This window comes from Schistosoma mansoni, chromosome W, assembly GCF_000237925.1.
Source record: "Schistosoma mansoni strain Puerto Rico chromosome W, complete genome".
In the NCBI taxonomy this organism is placed as follows: domain Eukaryota; kingdom Metazoa; phylum Platyhelminthes; class Trematoda; order Strigeidida; family Schistosomatidae; genus Schistosoma; species Schistosoma mansoni.
Genome location: NC_031502.1, coordinates 39,007,492 through 39,015,249, shown reverse-complemented (window position 1 = coordinate 39,015,249; position 7,758 = coordinate 39,007,492). Strand labels below are relative to the sequence as shown.

General features: G+C 41.5%; 1 protein-coding gene across 1 annotated transcript in view; it reads left to right on the top strand.

Moving 5' to 3' along the window:
• Positions 1-4,556: 4,556 nt before the first annotated feature.
• The window catches only part of Smp_023990 (putative transcriptional repressor protein yy (yin and yang) (delta transcription factor)), an 8,044-nt gene continuing 4,842 nt past the window's right edge, over positions 4,557-7,758 (top strand). Inside the window, exon 1 of the mRNA XM_018789643.1 lies at positions 4,557-4,598. The gene's annotated coding sequence lies outside the window, so the exon portion shown is untranslated. The remainder of the gene's footprint in view (positions 4,599-7,758) is intronic.

Sequence of the window (7,758 nt, the reverse complement as noted above, 5' to 3'; positions counted from 1 at the left end):
ATTTATTTCATTCAGACCACCTTTTTATGTTAATTTATCAGGTTTGGATTCTTTAGCGTATGTGTTAGTATTTGCGCATCTAGCTGTTCATGAAATATTGTTTTTCCTTCAATCGAGTCCCACTGACCCGTCAGATTCTATAATGATTTAGGTGGAGTCTAGAGACGTCTGATGTTTCTCGATTCTAACTTTTATTTCTACCTTATTAGATATAAATTCATTACAACTGCTGTTAAATTGTCATGATAAAAATTTTGGTTGGTCGAAGTAACTATATCATTACAGAAAGATTAAACAGTCTTAAATATAGCAACTATACCAATCAGTCAAACCAACTGATTGTCAATCAACGAAACGACATCGAAATAGTTTTGCGTTGAGTTAAAAGCTACTTGAGTTACTTACACCTGTTACTCCTCGTAGGGGTGTATAGCCCGTCCACCAGCATTCTCCATCGAACTCTGTCCTGGACAATCCGCTTCAGTTGCCATTCATCCTTTTGATGGCTGCTTCCTATTCTCAACACAATGTGTCCTTTGGCCTTCCGTTTACCCTCAGGATCCCAAGTTAGAGCTTGCCTCGTGGTGCACTCTGATAATTTCCCCAATGTTCGTCCTACTCACTTCCAATGTATTTTCCTAATTTCTTCACTTGGAAGCTGGTTTGTTCTCTTTCATAGTAGGTTGTTGATGATGGTATTTGGTTAACGGACATTCAGTATCTTACGTATACAATTGTTTACAAATACTTGTACATTTTTGATGATAGTTATGGTAGTTCTCGAAGTTTCAGCTCCGTACAGTAGAACTGTCTCGATGTTCTCATTGAAGATCTTGACTTTGATATTGGTTGACGGTTTTTTTGAGTTCTATATGTTCTTCGACTGTAGGAATGCGTTCCTTGTTTTGCCGATCCTCGCCTTTACATCTGCATCAGATTCTCCTTGTTCATCAATGATGCTTCCCAGGTGCGTGAATGTTTCCACCTCTTCTGGAGTTCCTCTATCAAGTGTGACTGGGTTAATATTCTCCGTGTTGTGCTCGTGAAGGTTGCTTCTTCCTTTGTGTATGTTGAGGCCTACTGATTCAGAGGCTACTGCTACATTGTTTATCTTGACCTGCATTTGTTGATGTGTATGAAATAGTAGATCCAGGTCATCTGTGAAGTCCTAATCGTCTAATTGATCCTGAGATGTCCATTGTATTCCGTGCTTCCCTTCAGATGTCGAGGTCTTCATAATCCAGTCAACTACCAGAAGGAAGAAGAAAAGGGATAGTAAGCAGCCCTGTTTGACTCCGGTCTTTACTGGAAATGCATCTGTCAGCTGTCCTCCATGCACGGGCGGCCAGACCAAAACGTGGCACAAATCCATGAAGTCACTGACAATTGGACTGAGCCATGTTGATAGGTGTGGACTACCTGGTTGGGACCTGCAAGATGATAGCAATCGATGGTTAGAGACCTTGAATGACATGGCTGAAAATCGTTTGCAATGGCGAAGGTGCATCCACTCTTTGTGTTCTCCCAAATTCTGGTCTTCTGAATTCTTCATGTCTCTATGTTTTTCTATTTCCAAATTCATTTCACTGGATTATACTCTTTGAATGACATCTTCAAACCCTAATCTTTCGGATTACTGCTTATACTCTTACTACCTCTACCACTTTGGGATTTGGATCGACAACTACTTTTCTGTGTTAATGTGTTATGGCAACTCGAACCGATGTGCGTACGTACCAAGTTCTACGTTATGACTGATTGACATGTCCACACTGTCAAACGCCTCATAGCCAATGAAGTTGATATATGGTGACCAGTCCTATGCAATTGATTGTTCAACGATGTTCCGTAGTTTCGCAATTTGGTTCGTGCGCGACCGATCCTTACGGGATCCGGCTTGTTGAAAAAGAAGTTGGGCGTCTACTGAATGTTTGATCCAGTTCAGCAACACTGTTAGAAACTTTATTTGGTATCGATAGTGTTGTGATACCTCTGTATTTCCTAAACTTGCTCAGATCTCCTTTTTAGGTATATTGATGAAGTGTCCTTCATTCCACTCTGCTTGTGGCACTTGTCCTTCCTCAATAGTGTGTGCACCATCTTTGCAGTAACGTATATGTCTATTTTCGGTGCTTCAGCTGGTATATTGTCAGGTTCGTCTGATAACCATCCCGATTCCTTCGAACGTTGGTGGAGTGACATCTATACGTAGGTCTGTGTGCGTTCCTTCGATATCCGGCGGATAACCACTCTGTTTAATGCATATATGTTTCCCAATCTCTCCCTATTTTTTCTCTCTCTCAGTCCATGTCATCCCACGATAATGTGGTAGGCGTCGAGTCGCGGTTGGCTATGATCGCCGCTACAGGAAAACTACGTGCCAGTTGCCAGGCTAGACCCTTCCGAAGGTCAAATATCAGAAGGCAGTTGAAGTTTGTAGCAAAATGCATTCCTCGGCGATCTCGTAGTATCGAAATAATACCGAGATCGTTCCAAAATCCACAAACGAGACTACTGGGCGTACGAGAGTTCGTGTAAGGACACAAACAATGGTAAAGTGTGTTTTTTGGTACACTTAAACAAATAGATACAATAAAACAGTCACTGGTACAGTCGGTTATAATAATAATTGTTTCCATTATGTTAATCCCGTTCTCTTCATAAAATTAGGTCACTACAATATCTCCATATCTGGTGTTGTCCGTTCCGATCCTGGTGTTTAGGTCTCCCTTCAGAATTGTCGGGTCCTTTCCTGAGCACTTCGCTATGACCGATTGCAGCCTCTCATAAAACTGATCGTTTTTGCCGTCATTGTTATCATTGGTGGGTGCATAAAATTGGACAGTATTGATTGTAATTCCCTCCTTTTTTGTTTCGAAGGATGCTTCGATGATTTTGGGTCAATAGGATTCCCAACTTATAAGTATTTAACGTGCTTCTTTGGACAGCATCAGAGCAACTCCCTGAGTGTGTGGGGCATATTCCTCTTCGTGAATAGAGCAAAACAGAATCTCCCCCGAATCTATCTTTTACTGTCCAGCTTCTGCATGATAGGTTTTACTGATTCCGAGCATCACCAAGTTTCATCTCCTTATTTCAGCATCGATTTGATTGGTCCTCTCGGTCTCGCACATTGTCTGGACGTTCCATAAACCTATAATCATTGTTGCTCCGATTGTTTGGAGGAGCACTTACCTCGTCACCTCCGAAGAATCTCGACTTTCCCTATGAGACGTTATAATTCCTCCTTGAACTCGGAGGACAGAGTTTAAATGGTTTAATTTGTTCATTTTGATTATCGTCTATTGCAAGGTTGTCTTCTACGGGATGGGGGTGCTTACCACACGCTCAACCCTCCTCGTTTGTGTGTACTTGGAACCGGCAGTAGCCCTAGGAAAGCTTGTGGAGTAGTTCAACTGTTCGTAGTCCAGGCTTTAGTCAATTTAATTCCAGCAAGTTAAATATTGCGTAGACAGAAAAATCAACTGGTAAAGATACTCGAATAAGGGACTGAAGTTGTTAGATATTAAGAATAAAATTAAATTATTTGAGTTTAAATACTAGATACTTTGTTGAGGAGATGTTCTTGAGTATACCCACTAATACACAAGCACTAAAACTCTTTGAATTCAGTAGGTTCGGATTTCGGTGTAAAAATTATCAGTACTCTGATTTAAACCATACATGTTGAAGTGTTCAGTCAAATGTGAAACTACAAATGTGTTTCTTGAGGCATGTAGCTTAGATTTTGAAGGTGGTTAGTGTTAATTTCGGTTCAAACGAAGTTTTGTTTTAAACTTCTCCCGTGCAACGACCAACAGCTCCGCGGGCCTTTTGGATTCGACGGATTCCTTATGATAGTTTTCGCACTGAGGAATTGCGATGTCTGAAGTCTTATTGAATGACTCAGCTGTTAAGCAGGAGTATTTTGAAGACGAAGAAAGTCTTCTGAAGAGCGATGTTTTTGATTCTGTACCTGAAACACTTTCGGGTGAATTAACTGAGATCGGTTTCGACAACGGATGTCCTGGTGTTGTTGGTCGTGATCCTTACGGCGACCTATTTTTAATGGATCCTAATGACCTTCTCGGTGTAAGGGAAGAAGTTATTGGAAATGACACAAGTAACAGCCCGGAGAGTGTACCTGTATGTGATTCCACTATAGTTACAGCGGATGAATCTAACGACTCTTCTAATGAACGTGCCAATCTAAAGCGGAAAAAGACGAAAAATCGACACATTAACTTAACTAAACAAGAACTAGACAATCGTGAGCCTTCATATCCTGACGATGGAGCACAAAATATAAAGTACTCACGTTCTAAACTTCCGTACACCCATCCACCGATAAAAGTTGACCCTGAAACTGATTTGAGTAAGTAGTCCACATATTTTCTATCTGTATATAGGCAATCTGCCATACGTCGTATATGGCAACGCAGTTGAAAGTTTTAATGGGAAAAGCTTTTTGATAAATCGCCGATACTCTTCATCTGCTGGTCACAAACAAATTCATATCGTGCATGGTCAACCACGTTATCGGCGCCATTTCCCCTTGGGTGCCAGTGGGACAATAGGAACTCGATTAATTCCTCAAAGTAAAATTTTAAAAATTGTTTACCAATTTGTGTATGTATCTTGGCGTCCCTCGTTATTACACATCATTACACCGTTAGATAAAACTTTTGATGCAAAATTATTAATTCCCTCAGGTTCTTCGTAAATGTCGTTACAAGTAACCCTTAAAACATTTGTTGTCCAAATCGTAATACACTGAGAATTTTTATGCATCTGTAAGTACAGTCTCACGATTTTCGAATGATGCATCCTTAGACGGTGTCGGTTCACTTATTGTACTCTGGAGACTATTTATTTATTTATTTGAACACATAAATATCGGTACAAAGAAGCACCAGATATATATGCGCCACACAAATGTCATTTGATTTGTGTGAGGGCTGTCATACTGCCCGGCTTCCCAGACTGGAGACTAGATAAATGTTAACGTCTTATTTTTGCAGCTCCAAGTAGTATTTTATCCCTGGTTATCTAAGCTAATATGACAAAAGCTACTTTTGCACTTATCAATATTTTAATTGCCTAATGTAGTTTCAAATTATAGGCTTTCATAATCACCTTTAACCTAGTTGGAGCTCGCAAGCAACAAGCCCGAAAAATAGATCTGATTTCATTTATAGTCCTGCATGCACAGATAGGATCCTAGCACCACATGATTTCGGGATATGGACATACCAATATTTGACTAGCCTTATTTCTGATTTTCAATTCCGTTGGTTTTTGATTTTTTATGTTTGAGTATCCGATAGGTGCACCAAAATTCATATCATCCACTAAAGTTCCTATTGTGGAGCGCCACTTGAGCCAGGTCATACAGCAAACTATCATCTGAACCTACTACGTTTAATAGCATTCGTCAGAAATCTCCACTTCCAACTTTGAGTGTCACCATCATGTGTTCCTAAAAGTGACAGTTTATTTTGATTTTTTAGAATGTCTCCCACCTGGAGACGTCTTTGTTGAATCAAAGGTTGTTGATGACGTTTTGTTTTGTGATGCTTAAAAAATCCACGTTCTTAACTACTGGATTTGCAATATGGAGGGTTCCTTTTCATCCTTCATGACTAGTTTGTTCCCATTAAGATGTGCTACGTACCTCCAATCGCTGCTAAACTCGACATGCAATACTGATAATTGTAGGAGTAAGTTGGAAGAAAACTGGAGGTGGACAAACTAAAACATGGCATCGGTCGATGGAGTTGACTAGTGATTTGAACCATGTTGTGTATTTATAACCTTATTTTTCAGGTAAATATTCCTGTTTGACTCCGTAGAACACTCATTGTAAGAGCTAGTGTTACGTATATTTTGTCAGGCTCTACGTCCAATATTAGCCCTCATGCCCGTAACAACACACGAGACCAAGTTGGTCACATTCAAATCCCCTCTACACCTCCTAATAACTCTCTTATCTTCACGAATAACCTTTCTCACGCCCTTTTATCACCTCGCACCGCTAGGGCAAACGATTCGAGTACGTGGGACGTTATTCCTGGTCTTCTGAAACCACGCTCTAAACTACATGTAGGAACTTTTAATTTCCGAACATTGTGCTAAATTGGACAACAGGCCTCCTTAGATAGGACTTTAGAATCTCGCACCATCGATGTGTGCTGCGTCTCCGAAACGCGCATACCAGATCCGAGTAGCGTCATTTATTCGACCTCACCATGTCATAATAAAGAACCAACTCGATTCACACTTCGTGTATCTGGAAGCCCTGATGCTGCTCTCCGTGGCCTCGCTGGAGTAGGTATAGCATTAAGTCCTAGGTCAAAACTAGCTCTTTTAGACTGGATCCCAGTAGACAGTTGTCTGTGCGCTGTCCGACTAAACGGAACAGGAAAGACTCGGAAAGATAGGGACACTCTTCGTTGCCCCTTCGTCGTCTCTGCCTATTCCCCCACTGACTGCAGCTCTGATAATGTAAAGGATGAGTTTTACAGAAAGCTTTCCGACCTTCTCCGAAAAGCCAGGCGCTCTGATGTAGTAATAGTGGCTGGTGACTTTGATGCTCAAGTAGGTAAACTAAGCGAAAGGGAAAGACACCTGAGTGGATCTTACGGTGTCGTGGTTGAAAGAACAGATAATGGCAACCGTCTGTTGCAGCTGTGCTCAGATAACCGCCTATTTCTTGCAAATACTAACTTTAAGCACAAGGAAAAGCGTCTTTTGACATGGCGACCCCGAATTCGTCCCAACGTTGGACCCAATTAGATCACATCGCTATCAGCCACCGATGGAGGGGCTCGATAGACTGTCGCTCATTCTGGAGCACATGCTTAGATTCAGATCATGCTCTAGTGCGAGCAGTATCGGTCTGCGTCTTACTGGACGTAGGAAAAACACTGCAAGGAAACTTCTTAGGGTTCTACTTAATGATAGGCAAGCTAAGAATATATTTCAGGAACAACTGGAAAAACAGTTAGGCAGCCATGTAAGTTGTGCCCACCCCGAGGCAGCGTGGAATGACATCCGAAAAGCTGTGGAAACAGCAGTGATATCTGTTAGTACGGTAAACCATAGGGTTAGGGAGAAACAGCAGCATCTACCGCACTGATAGATACTCGTAAACTCATCCCACCTGGCTCTGAACATAGCTTAAGCGCAGGCTAATAAGAAGCCTACGCAATGATCGTAAACAGTGGTGGGTAGCGAAAGCAAGAGAGATGGAAAAGGCAGTGGCAATAGGTAACAGCAGACAGCTATTCAGACTTGTTAAAGAAATCGGTATTAGGAACCCAAATATCAGCGAAACTATATCAGATAAAGATGGACATATCATTCATTCTCAATCCAGGAGATTGGATCGATGGGCAGAACACTTTAGGGATCAGTTCAACTGACCTTCAGCCACACTTCAGTTACCCACGATCCCCAGTCGTCCTGAATGGCAAATTGAGGTAAGTCCTCCAACTCTCTACGAGGTTGAAAACTCTATAGGAAATCTAAAGCGAGGGAGAGCAGCAGGCCCTGACAAGTTTACCCCTGAGATTTTTAAGGATGGTGGTCCAGTACTAGCAACGAGATTGACTGAGGTCTTAGGTAGAATCTGGGAACTGGACGTAATTCCATCTGACTGGTCCCAATCACTGATTGTGCCAGTCTATAAGAAAGGACAAAAGTCCTCCTGTGACAATCACAGAGGAATCAGTTTGACTAATATAGTGTCTAAAATAT